Source organism: Cryptomeria japonica, chromosome 4, assembly GCF_030272615.1.
Source record: "Cryptomeria japonica chromosome 4, Sugi_1.0, whole genome shotgun sequence".
NCBI lineage: Eukaryota > Viridiplantae > Streptophyta > Pinopsida > Cupressales > Cupressaceae > Cryptomeria > Cryptomeria japonica.
In genome coordinates, this window is record NC_081408.1 from 593,142,064 (window position 1) to 593,153,220 (window position 11,157).

The window sequence follows — 11,157 nt, forward strand, 5'->3', positions numbered from 1 at the left end:
GCATTTAGATTACATTGGCAACAAAGCATACCGGCACTCCAACCAACATAGGATAACATTTTGATTATTGTAATGTAATTATCTTTCGTAAGACAACATGGTATATTTTAAAAGACTCGTATATGTATGAGATCTTAAAAGTCATTTTGATGGTAGAAGAGATGAGAGTAGAAGATATGTATGGTAGAAAATAATTGATTAGTGGCAGCAAAGGTTTATGGATAAGGTATCTATCTGAGCTTAAACTGGTACTAAACCTAGCATTCGAGATGTTGTTTTAAGAAGTAAATTTTATTGGATTTAATAATCTATTTTGTAGTTAGTGTGACTCTTCATTGAGCAATGAGTTCTAGGTTGTTGGCCTCCCTGCATGTGCAGGACCCTTATTGTAAGTAGTATTTATTCATTGGCCAGTGAGTAAATATTGTGGGTCACAAATCGCACCGAGTTTTTTCCCACACTGGGTTTCCTCGCTAAATATCTTGTGTGATGGTGTGTTTCTATGTTGTCTCTATTATTTCTGTTTACTGCAATAATTCTTATTTATCGGTACACTGTTTTGGGTTGCAAATTATAAATAAGTTTAAATATTCTGAACTAACTGGTTAGACATTGATTCACCCCCCCTCTCAGTGTCTTTGGGACTGTCATTGAATCTAATAGGTAGGGAGATATATGACTTACCCCATTTCAAATTTGGGCCCCTTTGAGAGGGATTGGGGTGTTTTGGGGCACCATAGTCCAAACAAGGGCATTCCACACCTTGGTCCTTCTAGAAAGGGGATCAGAATAAGAAATCAAGGTGGTGGGCATCTCATAGTGGGACCCATCAAAGGGTGTACATGACATCAAAGTTGGATAAATAGGCCTGAATGGACCTAGGGAAGGATGGGGATAGGACACGCTAAAGTGGGAGCACAAACATGATGTGTCAATTGGACCAGTGATAATTTTTGATGCTACATTTATCCCCCACTTTAATGGGAGTATGAACCTATACAAATACTCATGGTAAAGTATAAAGATGATAAAGAGGAGAAATCGACAACAAAATCACAAGTAGATAAGACATCACTAATTTTGAGGAACAAAGCCCCATATCATAGGATTTTAACTCACATAATCTCATGCAAGGAAGCACAATAAAAGACAAAGATAAACAAAGACAAACAAAGACAAAAGGCAAAATACACACAACACAAAAGCTAAAAATAGAAAATAAGACCTCAAGTCATCTAGCTAAAGATACCTCAATAATAAAAATGTATCAACCACTAATATCATTCTTGAAATGACATCCCAAGGACACAAGTGATTACATAAAAAGAGAAAGATAATGCATCAAACCATGAACCACAAATATCGAATGTATGAGCTCATGGGTAGATCAAAGGAGGAACATGGATGCCACAAGCTAGCTATGTTTTTCTAGGTGATCAATGAGAGGAAGAGAAAGAGAGAACATGGTTAGCATAGGGTAGCTATGCTTTTGTAAGTGATCCATATTAGGGAGGAGAGTTAGAATAGTCTAGTTGTGTTTTGCTAGTTCCACTCATCCTGCATATGCAACTATTTGGTTTTAGGAGTTAAGCATCTTGTATAAGATTTTGTTTCATCTAGTTTTGAGCATGAAATAACCTATGTAAGATATGAAATGAAAAATGCAAATATGTGTCTAGTTCTAGGCATTAAGCATCTCATGTAAGACTGTTTTATTTTCTTTCGAGAATGAACAACCCATGTAAGACAAATATATGTGTGGTTTTGGGAATATCTTGTGTAAGACACTGTTTTGTCTAGTTTGGAGAATGTGTAAGCCCATATAAGATATATATAAATGCTACGTATAGTTTTAGGCATGAAGCATCTCGTGTAAGAATTTATTTTTTCTAATTTCGAGAGTGAACACCACATTTAAGACATGCAAAAATATTGTACAATGTAGTATAAGGAGAGTGATATGTAATGTCACTTCTTAAGATGTCAACATAGCCCTATGTTGATGTCTTAAGGAATATAGAGACAAGAATAAACACCTTCAACACCAAGGATACACACCTTCAACATGTATAGGTTTGAGTCTTGTATAAGTTGGAATATCCGATAGACAAGTTTTGTAGTTTTAATGGTGTTTCATTAGTAGTACTATGTGGATATTCATTATATGGATCTTGTGGATCAATTTTGGGAATTGTTTGTGTGTTCAAGGATAGTAAGTTGACATGTGGGAAACATGTGGACAATTTGTTTTGATCCCCATGGTAACATGTTTCATTTGCTTGTTATGTGTTTTTGGGCCAACATGTAATGGACCTAATTTGATGTTGTGGATATATAAACAATTTATTTGATCATTTTTTATATGGGTAGTTATGCATGAAGTGTGTATGAGATTTTTTATGCACTTTCAAGTGTGTGATTGAGAGATTTGAGCTCTAGAATATAACAAAATATGAAAAATAGAGCAGTGTTGGAGATTAGAGTATTTAATGTTTAACCATAACTATTTTGGTATTTGTAGATGTTGTTTATCAGTTTAGACATTCCAGTTATTATATATAATCATTTGTAAGGCTGTGAGCCTTCCGGGGTTGTAGCCATTTTGTAATTTGAGTAGTGATCTCTAGGGAGTGTGCTTGAATGCATGTGCATTCCCCTCATGTAATATTATTATACTTCTAACAAGGTATATTAATATTTTTTGGATCTCAATCCCACCATGTTTTTTCCCTTAACCAGGTTTCCACATAAAAAGCTTGGTGTTATGGTAGTGTGGTCATTTACTTTGTGTTTTTGCACTCTACTTTTATTCATTTGCATTAAGTGGTTTAAACGACATATTAAGAATGTTATAAATTATAGAGCACTGATCCACCCCCCCCCCCTCAGTGTTCCTTGATTCCACCAATTGGTATCAGAGCCTAGTTCCTCCAGAAAAATGGTAATAGCTTAAGGAGGATCTGAGAAAGTTAATCAATGGATTTCGGTAGTCTTAGACATCAACTTGTTTTATAACTTGAGGATCTTGATCAAGCCCAAGTTAATGTCAGGAAAGTAAAAGAAAACCTTAAGGATATTCACAACTTCATTGAATCAATGAAGGATGAGTTGAACAAGTCAAGGGAAAAGAGAAAGGAACTTGTTGACAAGCCAAACGAGAAAGAAAGTCAAAGCATTGATGAAGAAGCCCTAAAGGCAACGACAAAAGAATGTGAGAGACTTATTGGAGCTAATGTTGTCTAGAAGAGTGAGATGTAATCCATTGTGATGAGATTGACCAAGGAGATTGAGGAAAGAAAGAAGAATGATGAAAAGCTTGCTCAATCTTTGAAAGACAAATTTGAAGAATGTTGTAGACTTGAGAATGAGAATTGACAACTGAATCTTGACCTACAAGAAGCCAGACAACATGAGGAAGATCTTCAAATGTAGATCTATTGGCAATTGACACTCATCAAGTTTAGTTGTGTTGTCATTGATGGAAACACATATCATTTGGGGTTGGACACTTAACTGGTACTCACTGGTATTCATGATTCAGCAACCGACATCTAGGGAACCTACAAACTAGGAACTGGTATATGAGGCCGAGATAGGAGATTGATCTGACAGGTCTACATAGTACAAATCAGCAACATCGGTCATTAAGTTATCATTGTAAGCCGACATAAGGAATTTATGTTTATGTTTGGGAAGGGTATTTAAGTCAGTCTGATTAGGCTATTTTAAATATATACAAAGAGAAGGAACATAGTGATGCGATAGTGTGCAAATAATATTGATTGACTGTATGCGAATATAATATTTTGTATATGGTCTTGGTTATTGTTTTAGATGTTTGGGATGCAAAATAAGTTACCAGTAAAGGAGGACACATTGGAAACTAGTATAGACAATGCTTGAACCAGAACTCATCCACCATAGTAGACGCATTGTTTGAGTTCATAATTTCATTTGTAAAACTAGTATTTGGTGTTTGTAGTGAGTGAGGATCCTTTTGTAATGAGAAGTGCGCTCTAGGATATTAACCTTCCTACATGTGTAAACCCCTATTGTAATATGTATTTAATTGGCTAGTGGATAGATATTGTGGGTCCCCAATCCCATCGTTGTTTTTCCTCTTTTTCCATGTATAAATCTCTATGTTATGGTGTATGTTCTTGTGGTGGCATAATTTCTACTCATGATTATATTCATTTATGGTTATCGATTACTGAAACACTTTGTTAATAAGGTTAAAGTTTATCTCACTGATAGAACACAGATTCACCCCCCCTCTCAATGTTCTTGGATTCTGACAATTGGTATCAAAGCCTGTTGCCCTGGATTAAGTCTAACAACTTAAGGAAGATCTTGAATCTGGAATCCATGGAGATGAGTATGGAGAAACAACTTGAAGTAGTTCTTGAAGAGTATGATGCTGAAAGGATGAAAAACTTGAAATTACAAGATGAGTTGAACTCTGCAAAGGAATTCATTCTTATCTTGTAGGAGAGGTTGTCATCTGCTCAAGCTAGAAGGAAGGAACTTTTACTAAATTGGGATGATGAAGAGAAGAATTCCCTTAATGAACAATGTCATGAAGAATAAAGTGAAAAACCTAACTATGAGGATGTCCAAGGAGATTGAAGATCATAAAAAGAATGAAGAAAATATTGATAGATCTATGAAAGACAGATCTAAGGAATGCATTAGGTCGGCACATGAGAATGATATGTTGAGAACTGAAATGGGGCAATCTCAGAATAATGAACATGAGTTGGAAATATTGATAACAATACTAAGAGGAGATCTAGATACTACAAATGAATACAAAGACAAGTTCAAGGACAGTTCTGTAAAACTTGATGAGCTATTAAAGGATCAAAGGCACAAGGGAGACACTAGAGGTCTTGGATTTAATAAAGGAGAAAGCTCTGGTACTGCAAATGAAGTTGAAACAATCGGTCAGAAGGAGAATCCACCTATCAACCAAAAACCACTAGTAAGGCAACCCAATGCACATAAATTCAATGGTAGATGTTTTGTTTGCAATAAATTTTGTCATATGGTAAGAAATTGTAAAAATAGAGCAAATCGGGATAATAATGCAGTTCCCAGACAGTGTTCAAATTTTAAGAAGTATGGTCATAAGATAGAAGATTTTAGAGCGAATGTGAGATTTCATGCATGTGGAAATTTTGGGCATATGAATAATCAATGTAGGTCAAGGAATGATTAAACATAAAGGAAGATGATTTAAAAAAAAAATGTCACTTGCTATGCATGCAACAAAATAGGACATATTGCTAAATTTTGTAGAAGCAAGAACAATCTGGTAGGAAATGATGAAAAAGGAAAACAAAATGTTGATGATATCTGGAAGGATCATGAAAGAAAATAGGTTACAAAATCTAAAGATCAACCGACTCAGACAATCAACCCAGTTAGTCAACCAACAGAGTAGAATGTTCCTGCACCGGTAGGAAACTCATACAATAACTAAGGCGTTAGCCTTAGGGGGACACAAATTAATGATGAATCTTGCATTAAACTTGGTATCGGTTTGAAAGCTTGTTAGATCTTGGAGAAGTTAGTTTGAAGGTTTTTGAGCACTAAGGTCATGGATTTTGAGTCCAGTATGATAGATCGACACACATTTATGTCAATGAGAAATTAGAGTTTTCACAAAATAAAGGAAAAATGTTGGTTCATTTCTTATCACACAACATTCAAAGGAAAGCAGAGTGATTTTAAGGTGATTCAAGACAATCAAATGTATTTTCAAGTGCATTCTAGTGTATTTGGTGCAGATTTTCAAGAACTTTCACCGGCGAAGGTTGTGAGGTATTTTATCAGTTTCCATACTATCTTTTATTTACAATGGCTTCTGGTTCTACTTCCACTCTAGTAGGTGTGGCTACTGCTGTTATTTTTTACATCTGTTGGGTCACGGAGACAACTAAGAGGGGGGGTTGAATCATTTGTCAAATAAATTTAAACCAAAACTGATGAATACTAAGAGGGGGGGGTGAATTAGTATGCCAAAAACTTCTGCACTAAAACACTTACATAGTCTAAAGATAAACTAGTAAAGCAGTTTAACAGTCAAACTGGTTACCACACATGAAAACCAAAATGTGAATAAAGCATTCACCCACAAAAGCAATATAACCATAACACAAGATATTTGACATGGAAACCCAATTGGGAAAAACCATGATGAGATGGAACTCACAAGTTACTATCTGCAGAATAGAAACCAGACCGGTTAAGGTCTTACAATGTTATTTACCAGAACAGATCCTGTTAGGAATCTTAATCTTTGTTAGGAGATAAGTCTGATTAAAGACTACCTTGTTAGAGGATTTTAGATTCACATGTGTGAACCACCTTGTTAGTGGATTTTATAAAGGCTTTGAGGCCTACCCGGTTAAGGGCTACAGACTTGTCAAAGATGTGAGTAATCAACAAGTGTTTGATCTATCTAATAGCACAAACTACCTGGTTAGATCCAGTATTGCTCACAACTGATGCATTCTAGCATTACTTCAGTCTTCTCTCTTTCTCTCATAGTTACAACTTGATCTTTTCAGATAAGATTGTTCTCACAACAACTCAACTTCCACCTCAAACTCCTAGCTCAACATTAACCCTTTCAGCAACAACTTAAAACCCTAGACATGATGTCCTTTTAAAGAAATATGATTTCATGTTGGTCCAATAGGATTACATTACAATTTCCTAGGTTCAATGAATCTAGACATACTCAGTAACACGACACAAAAAGCACCATCAAACAATCGGTGAATTGGTAACTCATCACAAAATGCCGGTTAGTAACTCATCACAGAGTATTACCGGTTCATACAAAATACCGGTTGTCGATCTGACAAAAATGAAGACTAGTAAGAATGTGTTGTGCCACTTTGCTCCCTCATACCACTTGTGATCTACGAACCGCTTGGGGTTGACATGTCACTTCAGACCGGGAAACACATTATACAAAATCACTAGTCTAGAGACTAGTATACAACATACTGGTTGCAACAAATACCGGTTAAGCACAAGCTCATACATATAAAGGGGATCTCAATACAAGTGTGTGTCCATCAATGACAATCACAACATAAACATCAAAAATGCCAACAATCTCCCCGTTTGGCATTGATGGCAACACTTAGGAAAATAAAATTTTGACATCTAAGTGTTTTACAACAAAAACTTACCATTAACAAAATTTCTCCCCCTAAGCATATACACTATCCCTTAATCAATAGAGTGTACAGAAATTTTGCATTCAAAGCATAATCATCAGAGCATATAACATATATCACAGCATATATCAAAATTTCAAAATAGATACTTCTCCCCCTGATATACTTCTCCCCTGATATATCAAAATTTCAAAAACAAAAACTAGTTATACTTCTCCCCCTTTGCCAACAATGACAAAGTACCACTAAAAAACCTATTTCCATATATATATAAAAGAGTTTATGAAAATAATGAATAATAATTGTCAAAAACTAGTTTATAGTCCTGCAAAAATTGTTTCATGGATAGGGACCAGGACTCAAGTAGGAAGGTTGCCACTTCCTTCTCTATCTGCATCTGGGATACCTGTTCCTCCATGGCATCTATTGTGCTTAGTTCTTGTGTGACTGTTAGGGCATCCAGGTTCAGATAACACTTCTGAAGAATTTGCAGTCGTGGGAGTAATACCAGTTGAAGCTCCTACAAATCTCTAGACTGTGTGCTGATCTCTTGCTCCATCTTGGCTGACTAGATCTGGAACCGGTGAATGATTTACCCATATGTTGCAAAGGAGTCATAAGGAGTCTTGAATGTGCCCAAGTAGGACTGTAAGTCCATTTGAAGCTATTACTTCTTGGCTAGTATATCATCACAGAATAGATGAGGTTGACAGATTTTGCTGAGTAGCAAGTTTCCCTCATCCAAGGCATTCCTTATGTCCTTTTGGTCCTTTAGCAGTTCAGTCCTAAGCTCATTCAACTTCTTTACTAGAGAAACATTAAGAGCCTTTTGGTGCTCTTTCTTTACATTGGCCTCTGCTGCTTCTTCTAGACTCTGCACCTGATCATCCACTATAGTACACAGAAGTTTGAGTTGTGCTAGTGATGATCTAGTGTCAGGAAGATTAGTACTGAGGATTAAACCGGTAAGCATGTCTACAACCACCTCAATAATATCTTGTTATCTTTCCCTGCGAATGCCTTCAAGGCACTCTTGGGCAACCTTGATGCTCTGCATAAGCTCAGACTCACTTGTAGATTGGAGATCAATGGGGCTCGAGATAGCAACCGGTTTGGCTTGGCTACCGATTGCCTTAGGAGTTTCCATCTGTGTGGTCTTCATTTCTTCAATTGTCTTGTCTGCTTCTTCCTTCTTTTTCTTCTCCTTCTCTTCCTTCTCTTTCTCTTCTCACTTTTTCTTCTCTTCCTCTTCCATCTTCTTCTTGTCTTCTTCTTCTTTCTGCTTCTTCTTTGCTTCTACCTTCTTCTTTTGTTCTTCTTCTTCCTTCTTCTTCTTCCCTTCCACTTTCTTCTTCTTCTATTCTACATCTTCCTTCTTCTTCTTCTCTTCTGCTTCCTTTTTCTTCTTCTCTTCCTCTTCCTTCTTTTTCTTCTCCTCTTCTTCCTTCTTTCTCTTTTCTTCCTATCATCTTCTTGCTTCTTCTTTTCTTCATCTTTCCATTTCTCCTCTTCCTCTTTTCTCTTCTTTTCCTCTTTCTTTTGTTTCTCATCTTCATCTTTCTTCTTTTTCTCTTCCTGTTCCTTTGCCGCTTGTTGTGTGTCCTCAGCTTGTTCACCACCCTGATCGGCCTGTTGCGCCTATTTTGTTCCCTCAGAAGGTATGTCCTGAGTGACATCATTTACATCTAGGGCATCGACATCGATGGTGTCAATTGGTTCTTCCACTAGGTTTCCTTCCTCATCAAAGACCTCATCTGGTTTGGAAATAACCGGTTCCTTTTCCACTTGGAGGTTAGCCATTCATGCTTTGTGAGAGCTGATAGCATGAGCCATATGCTGATGTGTATCCTTTTTAACATCATCAACTCTCCCCTCCAACAACCAGAGTCTTCTTCTCCTTGTGAAGAAGAGACCTTTATTTTGATCCAGGGCATCAAATAGTTCTGAATTTGAGAGTTTGGGGAAGTACTATGCAGAAACTTTCTCCCTAATCTCCTATTCCTTTTCAATGGCAATGTACCATTTATTATCCAATGCTTTAAATAATGAATCTGGTGTTTGAGATTTAATCTCTGATGGTGACCAGTCATTTTTACATAAATAAAGAATGATTTCCTATAGTACTTCATCTTTTTCCTCACTATTGAATTCATCATAATAATCTATTAAATCATGAAGTAACTTTCTCCTAATATTTTTTACTGTTCTTTGACAATGTGTCAAAGGTTTGTATGAGGAGATGTCTATATTTACCAGTGCGGATGTTGCCGATTCATTCTTCTTCATCTTCTTTGTCTATCTTGCCTTCTTTGGCTGCTCATCAGACTCGGTTTCTTTGGAGTTTGGTTCATTTGCCTTAGTCTTCCTCTTTCTTTCAAAGACTTTTTCCAGTGTTACCTCTGGTTTCTTCTTTGTCGGTGACCGCTTGGTCACTCTTGGAGTTGCAGTGGTAGCCGGTGTCGATGCTGCAGGCACTACCTTAGCTTTCTTAGCTAGCAGTTCTTTTCCTTTCTTTACCGATGGTTCTTCAACCAGTGCAATCCTCTCCAAGTAGGTTCCGGTCCTCTTAGCCTTTGGATCAAGAGGTGAGGCAATAAGGGTTGAAGCATACCCTTCCATCATGTCAAACATGACCTCATAGCCCATAGGCTCCACTTCCTCCATTCTAGGCTCAACAGCCTCCATTAGACATTTGTCCACCTGAATAGTGAAACAGATGTCATCTTTGTATTTCTTCACTATGTCACCTGAGATTCTTACCCTCTAACTCATCTTTCTTTTGAACTCATCAAAATATTTGTTCAGTACCTCAGGGTAGCTAGTTCCAATGGCTTGCATGCTTTCCTTTATTTGCTTGGTTACCGGTTGGTCAGGTGACCACTGGACATCTCCTACCCTGGAAAGTAGCCTTGGAAATAAAAGAACAAACCTGCCAGTAGTTGTCCAAACTTAAACCTCAGTGAGTTGTCCTACTTGATTGCCTTAAGAATTAGTAGGAGTTGCCTCTGCTTGCCGATGCATAAGTCAAAAGATGCATCCTCTTTTATCATTCTGTAAGCAGCATTTACTACTGCAGCAGATACAGAATTAATCCTACTAGCTGAGAATGTTCTGTATCCAATCACCATGCATGCATATTTCACCAAATCATCCTTGATAGGATTGACTGTCATGCCCCGTGAATCACTTGTTGAACCGGTGAGCTTGGTCATTTCTATTTTACTCACTTTTCTCAGGGCTAGCACTTCCCCTATGTTGTAGAAACCGATGACTGCATGAATTACCTAAGGCGTGATATCATGCATCCTCTCTAGGTACATCTTGTCACCATGGACTCTGCTCAAGATAATTCTGATGTGATCCTCTGTGAAGTCTTCCAAGAAATATACTGCATTGTGGAATTTCTTCTTCTCTATGACACTAAATTCTAGTTTGATCCTTTTGTCCTTTCCACAAAATAGACCTAACTGAGTATGAATGGCTAAAGACCCTAGGTCTTCTATTTTGCAATCAATATAATCGAAAATTCCTTCTTCGACTATGACTCCAACTGGAACTTGTGATAAAGCATTATACTTGGACTTCCTCTGAATGAAACTTTCTGACTCAATGGATGTACTTGAACTGGTATGAGATGCGGAAGCCATTGAAGAGTATTTCAAGAACACAAAAAATACCTTTCAAACACAAATTTAGGGCTTCCTGATTTTGCTTCACTTCACTCTCCGTCAGATGCCAAATCACCACTTTGAGTTCACCACTACCACTTGCAAACTAGATTTGAATCTCTTTCAAGGTTATCTAATTTCTTGAAATCTAAGCTCAAATCGCCTTTTCTTCGCTCAAAAATAGATAGTGAGAAATGATTTGAAAAATGAATTTATACATGTCTCTCACCTACTGTCATTAATGCTCCTCTATTAGGGTGTAAACCCTAATTTGCCTTTTTTACCATTTTCGG